Below are 15,110 nucleotides of genomic sequence, written 5' to 3' on the forward strand. Positions count from 1 at the left end.
GAAATCAGTGAACTAAAATAGACGGGAATGGGTGAATTCAACTCAGATGACCATTATATCTACTACTGTGGGCAAGAATCCCTTAGAAGAAACGGAGCCCTCATAGTGAAAAGATGAGTCCAAAATGCAGTACTTGGGTGCAATCTCAAAAACAACAGAATGATCTCTGTTCATTTCCAAGGCAAGCCATTCATGATCACAGTAATTCAAGTCTGTGCCCCAAAGACTAATGCTGAAGAAGCTGGAGTTGAACGGATCTATGAAGACCTACAAGACCTTCTAGAACTAACACCCCAAGAAAGATGTCCTCTTCATGATAGGGGACTGGAATGCAAAAGTAGGAAGTCAAGATATACCAGGAGTAGAAGACAAATTTGGCTTTGGAGTACAAAATGAAGCAGGGCAAAGGCTAACACAGTTTTGCCAAGAGAACGCACTGGTCATAGCAAACACCCTCTTCCAACAACACAATAGACGACTCTATACATGGATATTACCAGATGGTCAACACCAAAATCAGATTGATTATATTCTTTGCAGCCAAAGATGGAGAAGCTCTATACAGTCAGCAAAAACAAGATTGGGAACTGACTGTGACACAAATCATGAACTCCTTATTGTTAAATTCAGACTTAAATTGAAGAAAGTAGGGAAAACCACTAGACCATTCAGGTATGACCTTAATCAAATCCCTTAAGACTATACAGTGGAAGTGACAAATAGATTCAAGGGATTAGATCTGATAGATAGAGTGCCTAAAACACTATGGACTGAGGTTCATGACATTGTACAGGAGGCAGTGATCAAGACCATCCCCAAGAAAAAGAAATGCAAAAAGGCAAAATGGTTGTCTGAGGAGGCCTTACAAATAGCTGAGAAAAAAAGAGAAGCTAAAGGCAAAGGAGAAAAGGAAAGATATACACATTTGAATGCAGAGTTCCAAAGAATAGCAAGGAAAGATGAGAAAGCCTTCCTCAGTGATCAATGCAAAAGAAATGGATGACAATAGGATGGGAAAGACTAAAGATCTCTTCAAGAAAATTGGAGATACCAAGGGAACATTTCATGCAAAGATGGGCACAATAAAGGACAGAAATTGTATGAACCGAACGGAAGCAGAAGATATAAGAAGAGGTGGCAAGAACACACAGAAGAACTATGCAGAAAGGATCTTCATGACCCAGATAACCATGATGGTGTGATCACTCACCTACAGCCAGACATCCTGGAATGCAAAGTCAAGTGGGCCTTAGAAAGCATCACTATGAACAAAGCTAGTGGAGGTGATGGAATTCCAGTTGAGCTATCTGAAATCTTAAAACCTGATGCTGTGAAAGTGCTGCACTCAATATGCCAGCAAATTTGGAAAACTCAGCAGTGGCCGCAGGACTGGAAAAGGTCAGTTTTCATTCCAGTCCCAACGAAAGGCAATGTCAAACTACCGCACAATTGCACTCATCTCATACGCTAGTCAAGTAATGCTCAAAATTCTCCAAGCCAGGCTTCAGCAGTACGTGAACAACCAAGAATTTCCAGATGTTCAAGCTGGACTTTAAAAAGCAGAGGAACCAGAGATCAAATTGTCAACATCCACTGGATCATCAAAAAAGCAAGAGAGTTCCAGAAAAACATCTACTTCTGCTTTATTGACTATACCAAAGTTTTTGACTGTGTGGATTACAACGAACTGTGGAAAATTTCTAAAGAGATGGGGATTTCAGCCACTTTACCTGCCTCTTGAGAAATCTGTATGCAGGTCGAGAAGCATACATGGAACAATGGACTGGTTCCAATTTGGGAAAGGAGTACATCAAGGCTGTATATGGTCACCCTGCTTATTTAACTTATATGCAGAATACATATTGTGAAATGCCCGGCTGGATGAAGCACAAGCTGGAATCAAGATTGCTGGGAGAAATATCAATAACCTCAGATACGCAGATAACACCACTATTATGGCAGAAAGTGAAGAGGAATTAAAGAACCTCTTGATGAATGTGAAAGAGGAGAGTGAAAAAGCTGGCTTCAAACTCAACATTCAAAAAACGAAGATCGTGGCATCTGGTCCTGTCACTTCATGGCAAATAGAAGGGGAAACAACAGAAAGAGTGAGAGACTTTATTTTCAGGGGCTCAATAAACACTGCAGATGGTGACTGCAGCCATGAAATTAAAAGATGCTTGCTCCTTGGAAGAAAAGCTATGACCAACCTAGACAGCATATTAGAAAGTAGAGACATTGCCAACAATGGTCCATCTAGTCAAAGCTATGGTTTTTCCAGTAGTTATGTATGGATGTGAGAGTTGGACTGTAAAGAAAGCTGAGCACTGAAGAATTGATGCTTTTGAACTGTGGTATTGGAGAAGAGTCTTGAGAGCCTCTTGGACTGCAAGGAGATCAAACCAGTCAATCCTAAAGGAAATTAGTCTTGAATATTCAAGGGAAGGACTGATGCTGATGCTGAAACTCAAATACTTTGACCAGCTGATGCGAATAACTGACTTATTGGAAAAGACTCTGATGTTGGGCAAGACTGAAGGCAGCAGGAGAAGGGGATGGCAGAGTATGAGATGGTTGGATGGCATCACAGACTTGATGTACTGGAGTTTGAGCAAACTCTGGGAGATAGTGAAGGACAGGAAAGCTTTGGGTGCTGCAGTTCATGGGGTTGCAAGGAATCGGACAGGACTGAGCGACTGAACTGAGCTGAACTGAACTTGAATAGTTGAACATGGCAGTAGGCTAGAAAGATACACATCCCTGGCTTGGACAACACTGTTGTCAGCTTGGCCCTCTGAGCTGTTTTTCAGACAAAGTGTGTTAGTCACTCAGTCATGTCTGACTCTTTGTGACCCCATAGACTGTAGCCCACCAGGCTTCTTTGTCCATGGAATTCTCCAGGCAAGAACACTAGAGTGGGTAGTCATTCCCTTCTCCATAGATTTTCCCGACCGAGGAATGGAACCCACATCCCCCGCATTGCAGGATGATTCTTTACTGTCTGAGTGACCGCGGACATGCTGTCACTAATTGGCCAGAAGCTCATTCTAGAAATGTATATTCCACCTACATAGGTCTCAGTGCTGAGGTAATTGTGAGGTGATCATAGACTCTCCTTTCTTCCCTTCTCATTGCTGGCTGCAGCTCAGATAATTGTACTGCTTTGTAATATTTCTGGCCTCAGAAAACAAATCAGTGTGCTTCAAATTTTTGGGCTACCACCCACAGTAAGAAATACGTATCATATTGTGACTACATATATATGTGTACATATCTATGTGACTAAAAAAGTTTTATAGAAAAAGTACCCTCTCTAATGGCATACACTATTATTTGTCTGCTTTTTTTGTACTCTGTATTATAGAATTGTCTCAGGTGGGAGCCAGATCAATGGTTCTCAAAAAATACTTTGCACTAAGAAATAATTTCACACTGTGATCTGATGCACATACATGTGTGTGAATCTATAGAACCAAAAGAAAAGTTTTACAAAATACTGCTGATTGTTTCTTCATATAAAACACCTATTAATTTTCTATTCCATTGTATTATAGTTTTGTTGATGGTTTCCAAAAAATATCTGGCTATATGTACATTTCCAAGTTCCACGAGAATGTGGAGAGCCCCAGCCAAGGAAAATGTCCTACAGGGTGGTAGAATTATTGCAAACATCCTTGTACTGACTGTGTACTTCACTGTACCCTGGTGCCCATCTAATCTTTATATAAGTCTGTCTGGTGAGTTAGAAATGTCTTTATTCTGTCTTGTTTATTTTCAGTTGGGGATGGAGAGCCAGATGAGAGGAAGTCCAGGAGAATTTCTAGAAGTTGTCATGAATTAAGAGCATAGGTTGAATATAAACTTTTTGAAAGTTACAAAAAACCCAATATAAACATGCTAAAATAAAAACAGAATTTACTTATATAACTGAACGTACAGGAGAGATTGTCTTCAGGCTCAGCTTGATCCCGTACTCAACAACATTCTAACATCTGTTGCTCATAGCAGGTTCCCCTGTGATGGCTTCATTCCCAAGGGGATTCTTCTTGTGGTAGCAAAACATGGACTTATCAGTCTCAAACTCGAAAGCCCTATGAGCTAGGGGGAAGAGTCGTATCCCTGCATGGGGATCATGTTCCCATGCCTGAATCAACTCTTGTGTCTGGGGGACAAGATATGCCAGTAGGTTTAAGCCAGTCAGAGCCAGCCAGGGCCTTCCCCTGCTGCTGTGTATAGAGCTAACCACATGGTTAATGGTGAAGAGATTGACTTTCCAAAGAAAATACAGGGAACCTTCGCCTGAAAGGTAAGGGAATGGAAGCTGGGCTGTCAATGGCAGGTGCTGACTTTAAAAGCCTTGAAGGCAGTGTGGAGACAGGTGATAGAGTTGTGGTGGGGGAAGGCTTGTCAACAGATGGGGACACAGGAGGAGGGTTAGCACTCGAGGGGCAAGGAGCAGCCTGGGTGAAGCCTGGAGCCATGTTAAGTCAAGTGATACGGCTAGAGCTCCAGGCCTCACATGGCTGGGCTCTGAGGGAGGAACCTAGAGCAAATAAGGCAGGCAGTGGTTCTGAATCCCGGCTACGGAATGAGGACTAAATGCAGCAGCTAGTCAGAACTTGAAACGAGGTTCGGAGCAAAATAAGTCCTTTCTGAGACTCATCTTGCACTGGTAGAGCGAATCGGAGACAGGCAAGCCTGGGAGGCCATGGCGGTGGTCCAGGCAAGAGTTAAATGAGCATAAACAGGGAAGCAGGGAGCAGGGAGACAGGAGAGGAGCTAACGTTAAACTCTGGGCTCCTTAGGCTCCTTTATCTTCTTACCTGAAAAGAACTATCTAGTCTGTTGGCTCGTGTAAAGGAGGGAAACATCCCTTAATATTTAATTAGCTTCAAACAAAGATCAAATAATCCCTGTGAGCTTTACTTTTCAAAGGGAGGAAACTACCTGTTGAGGGAAAATGAGTCAATGGTTCTGTAACTCATTATACACGTCTATTCCATCAAATGGTTAAACTACTTTGCAGTAAAGCAGACAGAATAGAGATATTTCTGACTCATCATACAGGCTCTGGAGACCTCCTGGAATCCTCTGATCAGAATTCCTCTTCTTCTTACCCCATAGAAGCTCGGGTCCAAGTGTCTTGCCTCTGCGTTACGTATGTGCATGTTCACCACCCACTATGAGCGGGAGACCAGAAGCCTCTTCTTGTTGACTGAAATCATTTCTCTTACCTTTTCTCCCTCCCTTTCCCGAGCACCTCTGCCTGGACCCAAACATCATGATAGGTGCTGGAGAGACGGAGATGAGTTCCAGGTAGTCCTGAACATGAGGAGGCTCTACCGTGGGAAGTGAGACATTTAACAAGCACTAGAAGAGACATCTATGCAGAATACAGTGGGAGGAGAGATATGGTGAGATCAGGAAATGCTCCATCAGAGGCAACATGTGATATGAGTCTTAAAAGACCAGCAGCCAGGGAGATGGGCAGGAGAGAGAAAAAGCACTGAGTGGGAAGCACTCAGTCAGCAGGGAGGTATTCTACTTTGGGGGAGGCCATCACAGCTTTGACCTCATGGGTGTCTACAGAAATACAAGTCCATTTCTTTTAGATTAGTTTCAGAGCAACTCCCAGCCATGCTGGCACTGAGACATCATGGAAAGGAGCCTTTCATATATTCTTATTTAATTCTTACTACAATGCCATATAATAGAAACAATAAGAACAACCCCAGTTTATAGAAAATGGAGGTTTAGCAAAGTGGTAGAGAGGCATGTAGCTGGGAAGAGAGTAGAGGGTGAGCTTGGGAATAGTCCTGGCTTGCAAGTCTTTGGCTCCAGGAGGGCATACAGCCACTGCCCCCTCTTTGCTTGCAGTGATTGTCCTTTTGGAGTTGATTCAGGTTGGAAAACGGGGGACCCCTTTTCTGCTCTCAGCTATGTCACTTCTTTATTTCACTTACCAGAATCAGCCCAACAGTTTGTTTTTATTGAAGCATAGTTGATTTACAATGTTGTGTCAGTTTCAGATATACAGCAAAGTGATGCTATTCATTCTTTTTCATATTTTTTCATTATAGGTTATTACAAAATATCCTTGTGCTATACAATAGGTCCTTGTTGCTTATCTATTGTATATATAGTAGTGTGTATATGCTAAGCCCAAACTCAAGTTTATCCTTCCCTGCTCCTTTCTCCTTTGGTAACCATAAGTTTGTTTTTTATGTCTATTTCTGTTTTGTAAATAAATTCATTTGTATCATATTTTAGATTTCACATGAAAAAGCAATATCATGTTATTTGTCTTTCTCTTTCTTAGTATGGTAACCACTAGGTCCATTAATGTTGCTGTGGATGGCATTATTTCACTTTTTTAAATCAGCCCAATTGTTTTGACATTTGCTTGAAGAAGCCTGTTATAGATAGTCAGACACACACATAGAATACACTGTACACACACAGACACACACATTTGGCATAACATGGTGATGGTTAATCTAAAATGAAAGACTACCTAATATTAGGAATACAGGTTTATTTTTACTAAAATAAGTCAACTAAGATTCATTTCTCCTTACATTAGAGCCACTCACAAGTACACTGAAAACAAGAAGTCATCTTGTAGAAATGGAAACACTGATATTTAAAGTTATTTTTATGTTTTTCTTTTAAAAATAATTTTTAGCTGCAGAAAACATTTTAAACATTCCTTGAACCCCATAAAACATTGCTTCACTCATATAACTAACATGCTTATACTTCAGTGGTACTTGGCTGACATCACCAAATCTCACCTTCAACTTGGAATTCAAGGTCGGCAGTAATTTTACCGTAATCTATGTTTCTAGTTTCATTTACAGGCTACTTGTAGAGTTCTTCCTTTTTGTCCATGCTTATTTCTCTCTACTTACTTTTAGCTTTGGTCCTGCCTCCTCAATGATACCTGTTGCTATTGACAGTACTGTTTGTTTTGAAAATACTCACTAGGAATCCAAAGCCTTCTTCTGACTGAAGTTCCAATCTGGCACATTGTGGAAGCATGTCTTTTGCCAGGGACATGTCTACCATCTTCTTTACCCTGTAGGTGAGCCTGGCTGGAGGTGATTCCCCTTCTGTACCTCTTATTTGATCCAGAACAGAGAACTCTAGTCTCATGGAGGGATTAGCTGGACAGACCCATTTGGTATCTGTCAAACCCATACCTTGTTACTACCTCAAATAAGAATAAAGTGATAGTGAAAAGGTAAGGCATAAGCAGATCAAGGTAACCCTTCTCAATGTCTTGTTTCATTCTGTTCCTTATTAAAAATGCAAGCCAGATCCTCAAATCTCTTTTGAATTCCAGGGGAGGACTACGGCAGACATATGGATTCAAGAAGTGGAAGGATATGTCTGTGACACAAGGAATAGAGGAAACTGGAAACCAGAGCAGAACACTGCAGGGAAGGGTTATGCTGTAAATCAGCTAAGAGTCACAGAAAAAAGCTTTGAAAATTCTGTGAAGCAAGAACTTAAGAGAAGGAACACAGCGGTCACCGGGTGCCAACTTGATTTTCTTTTTATGTTTAGTCAGGGGGATGATACAGACACTGTATTTTAGCAACATGTTTGTTAAAGGCTTCCACTGCATCTTTATAAAAAGGTAGTGAAATATAAGTCACAACTACCAGGCAGGTCAGTTCTTTCCAAATTAGCAGCTTTCTCTCACCCTACAGGGAAACCTTGCCTAGAAAACCATCTCCTGAATAATATGCTTATCAGTTTTATACTTAGCACAGACAATAAGAGATTAAATATATAATACATGACAGAATTAAAATTGTTTTGACAGGCTGACACCAGTAAGATTAAATTTAACATAGATAAATGTTACGTTCTTTATTTAGGTTAATTGTTTTTTCCCCTGAGGTTGATATGATTTGGCATACAGGATTATACGAAGATGCCACTGGGAACTGTAGTTTAAAACTTCCTGTTTTAAAATGCAATTAAATTTTTAAAAATTCCATATACATTTTCTATGTTGATTCTGATAAATAATTCAAACATTCAAAGTCTTGTTTTTTTTTTTTTCTGTTAAACCTCCTCTATGCTGACATATTTCCTTGTGTGTTTTGTGATATTTGTATAGATTATACAAATACATACTTGATGAGATGTCTACAAAGGAATATTCCCCAAAAAATATATGAATAGAAATGTGGATTTGGACCAAACTTTTTGCTCTGAATTGGTCAGATGTTCTGGGTTGATCTGGATTAAATAATAGATTACACAAGGTAAGGGAATATTAACAAATCAGAGATTAGAATTGGAAACCCTAACTAGGATGTGGCACACAAAGACAAGGAGATGAAATATATGAAAGAATGATTTAGAGCATGGAGGATAAAATAGAAGATCTATTATGTATCTAATCTAAGTCCAAAGAAAAGGAGAACAGAGGAAATACAGGAGAGGCAATCGGTGAAGAGAAACTGTCTAATCATTTTCTGGAATTGATAAAAGACATCAGTTAGTACATGTAGGAAGGAGCTTGTTTACTTGGCAAAAAAAAAAAAAAAAAAAAAAGAAAGAAAGAAAATCTGTATCTAGACATGTGCAAGACGAAACAAGACCGAAAGTTTCAAACCTTTGAAAGGCAACGCAATTGGACTTAACATGTTGAGCAACAATAAGAAATTGAGTGAAAATACACAAAATACATCATTATGCTCTGGAACTGTAAGACGTTTTCCTCATGCTAATGCACAGATAGCAGTAGTAAAAACAGCAGCCCAAAGGTAAGGATTCTAATTACCATTGTTTAGTATATAGTCCATGAGGTGGCTAAGAGTTGGACACGACTGAGCGACTTCACTTTGACTTTTCACTTTCATGCATTGGATAAGGCAATGGCAACCCAGTCCAGTGTTATTGCCTGGAGAATCCCAGGGATGGGGGAGCCTGGTGGGCTGCCGTCTATGGGGTCGCACAGAGTCGGACACGACTGAAGCGACTTAGCAGCAGCAGCAGCAGCAGCAGACATGTTATAGTAAAACTTCACAACCACAAAGACAGAAATAAGATTGAATAAGCAGTCGGAGACCATACGACAGAATGAAGTGAAAAACAGGAGACTTTTCAACAGCAGCATAAATAAGGAGACAGTATCCTTAGAGAAGTGAAATAAAAATCACTTTTAACCTAGAATTATGCATCCAGAAAATCAAGGATGAGATAAAGACATTTGCAAGGATTTAAATCTGATATTAAATACCTATAGATAAATCTTTCCCCATGTAACTTTTAAAGTATGTAATTTAAGAAAGATAGAAACACATAGAAAATGTCTGATATGCAAAAAAAGTATATAAAGCAAGGAAATAAAGTAAAACTAATATAAATTTAAGCAAGTATGTATTTTTAGATATTTTAATAAATTTAAGCTATATGCATTATATATAAAGTTAAAAAATAATATAAGGTGTGGCATTAAAAATGGGACAGAAGGAAATAGGCTGTATGTAAGAATTTTATGACTATGGATGAGAGGGATCCTTGATTATTCAGGCAGGGAATCTACAGATATTGATTACTCAAAGAATTAAGTTGTTATATATATATATCATGTATCTATATATGATAAAATTTTACTTCAAGTGATCATTAAGAAAGAACATATTGCTTTCAAACTAATAGGAAAAAAGTCAAATAGTAATCACAATCAGTTGAAACAAAGGACAGTAAAGGAAATAAAAAATTAGAAAAAGGAGAATGAATGGAAATTACAAAGTAAGATTATGGTAACAAGTCTAAATATAATATTAATCTCCCCAAATTGGAAGTGAACTCAACTTTCTCATAAAAGTCAGAGACTGTCTGGTTTAAAAAAGAAAAAACAAGTTTTTTATGAGACTTGCCTAAAATATAAAGACATGAGATACTGAAAATAAAAGAATGAAAAAAGACAGTCCTAGAAAATAATAACAAAAGGAACACTGAGGTAGCTATTTCAATGGCAGAAAAACGAAGACTTTAGAAAAAGGCAATATAGTATTAAGAATACAAGTTCACTTCAGTTCAGTTCAGTTGCTCAGTTGTGTCCGACTTTCTGCAACCCCATGAACTGCAGCACGCCAGGCTTCCCTGTCCATCACCAATTCCCGGAGTTCACTCAGATTTACGTCCATTAAGTCGGTGACGCCATCCAGCCATCTCATCCTCTGTCATCCCCTTCTCCTCCTGCTCCCAATCCCTCCCAGCATCAGAGTCTTTTCCAATGAATCAACTCTTCACATGAGGTGGCCAAAGTATTGGAGTTTCAGCTTTAGCATTGGTCCTTCCGAAGAACACCCAGGACTGATCTCCTTTAGAATGGACTAGTTGGATCTCCTTGCAGTCCAAGGGACTCTCAAGAGTCTTCTCCAAGAATACCAAGTTGTTAATACCAAATGATAATAATTAATTTCACCATGAAGGATAAACAATCATAAAGTTGTGTGCACCTCAAAATAGCGAAAATATTTGTTGACTTATAGGAGGGAAATTCAGTATCATATTAGAGGATTTCAATAAGCCAGAAAGTAAAACACCAATACAGTATACTAATGCATATATGGAATTTAGAAAGATGGTAACGATAACCCTGTATGTGAAACAGCAAAAGAGACAAAGATGTATAGAACAGTCTTTTGGACTCTGTGGGAGAGGGAGAGGGTGGGATGATTTGGGGGAATGTCATGGAAACATGTATAATATCATATAAGAAACGAATCACCAGTCCAGGTTCGATACAGGATCCTTGGGGCTGGTGCAGTGGGATGACCCGGAGGGATGGTACAGGGAGGGAGGTGGGAGGGGGGTTCAGGATGGGGAACATGTGTACGCCTGTGGCGGATTCATGTTAATGTGTGGCAGAACCAATACAATATTGTAAAGTAATTAGCCTCCAATTAAAATAAATAAATTTAAATTAAAAATAATAATACTAATAAAAAACAAAGTACTTCTTTGTTATAGTTTGACCTAGTAGACTAAAAAATCAATTATTGCTATTTATAAGAAGCAATTCAAATGAAGACAAAGAACAATTCAAATTTAAAAAATATAAAAAGGATAGAAGAGAATGTAAACATACAAGCATTCATAAAGTAAAAAAAAAATGTAGCTATACTTCCGCCAAATAAAATAGACTTTAAGGAGTGAGATATTACTAAAGATAATGAGGAATATTTCATGATGATAAAAGGATCACTTCAACAGGAAGATATAAGATCCTAAATACATATGTATCTAATGACACATTTTCAAAATATATAAAGAAAAATTTACAGGCTAGAAGAAGAAAGAGACAAATTTGCAATGATAGTTACAGATTTCAGTACATCTCTCTTAGTAACTTATTGAAGAGTAGAGAAAAAAATTAATAAGTATGAAAAGATTTAGACCACACTTGTAATGAACTTGGCTTAAACTGACAAAAAGAATACTATATACAACCATACCAGCATACAGGTTTTGATCATGAGACACTGATCAAAATAAATAATATTCTGGGCCATAAAATAATTCTCAATAAATTTCAAATAAAAACTGAAATCATGAAGAGTATGACTTTTGACCACAGTGGAAATGATTTAGAAAATAATAGAACATTTCAAGAAAATTCCTATTTGGAAATTGCACAGCACACATATGAATGACATGTATTAAAGAAGAAATCTCAATAAAAATTGGAAAATATTTTAACTGAATGATAAGAAAAATTCAACAGTACATGAACTGTGAACTTCCAGATGTTCAAGCTGGATTTAGAAAAGGCAGAGGAACCAGAGATCAAATTGCCAACATCTGTTGGATCATCAAAAAAGCAAGAGAGTTCCAGAAAAATATTTACTTCTGCTTTATTGATTACACCAAAGCCTATGACTGTGTGGATCACAACAAACTGGAAAATTCTTCAAGGGATGGGAATACCAGACCACCTTACCTGCCTTCTGAGAAATATGTATGCAGATCAAGAAGCAACAGAACCGGACATGGAACAACGGACTGACTCCAAATTGGGAAAGGAGTACGTAAAGGCTGTATATCGTCACCCTGCTTATTTAACTTATATGCAGAGCACATCATGTGAAATGCCAAGCACAAGCTGGAATCAAGATTGCTGGAAGAAATATCAATAACCTCAGATATGCAGATGATACCACCCTTATGGCAGAAAGTGAAAAAGAACTAAAGAACCTCTTGATGAAAGTGAAAGAGGAGAGTGAAAGAGCTGGCTCCAAACTCAACATTCAGAAAACTAAGATCATGGCATCTGGTCCCATCACTTCATGGCAAATAGATGGGAAACAACGGAAACAGTGAGAGACTTTATTTTCTTGGGCTCCAAATCACTGCAGATGGTGACTGCAGCCATGAAATTAAAAGACGCTTGCTCTTTGGAAGAAAAGCTATGATCAACTTAGCATATTAAAAAGCAGAGACATGACTTTGCCAACAAAGGTCCGTCTAGTCAAGGCTATGGTTTTTCCAGTGGTAATGTATGGATGTGAGAGTTGGACTATAAAGAAACCTGAGTGCCAAAGAATTGATGCTTTTGAACTGTGGTGCTGGAGAAGACTCTTAAGAGTCCCTTGGACTGCCAGGAGGTCAAACCAGTCAAACCTAAAGGAAATCAGTCCTGAATATTCATTGGAAGGACTGATGCTGAAATTCCAATACTTTGGCCACCTGGTGCAAATAACTGACTCATTAGAAAAGACCCTGATGCTTAGAAAGATTGAAGGCAGGAGGAGAAGGAGACGACAGAGGATGAGATGTCTGGATGGCATCACTGACTCTATGGACATGAGTTTGAGCAAGCTCCAGGAGTTTGGATAGAAAGGAAAGCCTGGCATGCTGCAGTCCATGGGGTCACAAACAGTTGGACACGACTGAGTGACTGAACTGAACTGACTGAAGGAAAATTCAACATAATAAAACTTGTGAGATTCTCCTAAAGCAGAATTTAGAGAATTTTATAGCTCTAATTTACATGTTAGGCAAGACAAGACATATGGTTGAAAAAACAATCTAACCTATTCAAGAAACTAGAACAAGCATAGCAAATTCAACTGAAGAAAGGAGAAGGAAGAAAAAATAAAGATAAACAATTCAAGGATATTTTAAGCAAATATATTACAATAAAGACAAGAAATCCTTGGCAAATTGCAATGATAAAAAGAGATATATCAGATGTCCCAAAGAAATTAAAAAGAGAATAAGCCTATTATGAAAAACTTTATTCAACTTAGATTAAATGGACAAATTTACTAAAAACCACAATTTACCAAATTGCTATGATAAAAATAGAAAAATTGGAATAGCTCCATATGTATTAAAATATTAAATCTGTAATTTAAAATGTCTTCACACAAAAAATTACAGTTCCAAATGGCTTCAATTCTTCCAAAACTTATGGAAGAAATAACATCAATATCACATAAACTTTTCTAGAAAATAGAAAAAGAACAAACACTTGCAAATTCATTAATGACACCAGCATAACCTTTACAGCAAAACCTGACAAAGCCAATATGGACAAAAAAGAAAAATTGCAGGTCAAGCTAGCTCATGATCTCTGATGTAAAAATTCTTGACAAGATATTAGCACTCAAATACAGTAAGGATATAACATCACAATGTTTATTCCAGTATTTCAAGTTTTATGAACTTTTGAAAATCAATGTACTTTAGCATATCATAGAATAAGGAAGAAAATCTATGTTCTCATCTTAATAGATGCAGAATAAGCATTTATTTCAATCCAAAAACACTAAAATAAAAACTCTTAGCAAACCAGGAATAGAAGGGAATCCCCTTCATCTGATAAAGTATATATCTACCAAAAGCCTACAATAAGCATCATTATTTTTTATTTAAACAATATTAAACCATTTTCTCTGAGGTTGGGAAGAAAATAAAAATGACCACTGTTACCACTTCTAATCAACACTGGACTAGAAGTTTTACTGAATATAATAAGCAAATTAAAAAATATATAAGATTGGAAAGAAAACTGTCAGTATTCACAAAAGTATTATTGCACATGAAGACAATTGAAAGAATTTACAAACATACTCTTAAAATCACTGAGTTCACTTAGCTTTATGCTGGAAATAAGATCAACATACAAAAATCAATTGTGGGGCTTCCCTGGTGGCTCAGTGGTAAAGAATCTGTCTGCCAATGCAGGAGACATGAGTCTGATCCCTGGTTGCAGATCCCACGTGCTGTGGGGCAACTAAACCTGTGTGCCACACTCCTGAACCTGTGCTCTAGAGCCCAGGAACCACAGCTACTGAGCCCGTGAGCTGCAACTACGGAAGCCCGTGTGCCCTAGGGTTCATGCTCCACAACAAGAGCAGCCTCCACAATGAGAAACCTGCTCACACAACTGAGAGCAGCCTCCACAATCTACCACAGCTTGAGAGAACCCACATGTGGCAACAGAGACCCAGCACAGTCAAAAATAAAATAAATAAATAGATAAAACTATTTAAAAATCAGTTGTATTCTATATAATAATAACAAGTAGAAAATTAAATTGCAAACAATATCATTTATAATAGCACCAAACAAACCCATTAAATTTCCAGGAATAGCTATAAGAAAAGATGTGGATGACTTCTATACAGAAAACTTTAAACTGTGCTCAAAAACTAAATACTTTTTATTGTTAAAATGTCATTTCTCTCTAAAGTCTCCATAGAATTAATACAATCTCAATAGCAATAAATCCCAGCAGGTTTTATTAAATATGGAAAATGATACTCGGTTTCTAAAATTGTATGTGGAAATACAAAGTGCCAAGAACAGCTAAAGAATATTGATGAAGATGAATAAGCTGGAAACTTTTTAGATATCAAGGCTTATGAAGTTATAATATTTAAGATAATGTGGTAAGAGTACAAAATGGTATAGAACTCAGTGTCAAGAAATAATCCAAAGTATATATGGTAACCTGATTTACCAACAAAGTACCAATGAAGTGGCATTTACAATAAATGGTACTGTGTCAGTTGGATTTCTGTAAAGGGGAAAAAAAAGAACTTGACCCTTTCCTCACATCATATACCCAAATC

The sequence above is a fragment of the Budorcas taxicolor genome, chromosome 3 (assembly GCF_023091745.1).
Source record: "Budorcas taxicolor isolate Tak-1 chromosome 3, Takin1.1, whole genome shotgun sequence".
Taxonomy (NCBI): Eukaryota; Metazoa; Chordata; class Mammalia; order Artiodactyla; family Bovidae; genus Budorcas; species Budorcas taxicolor.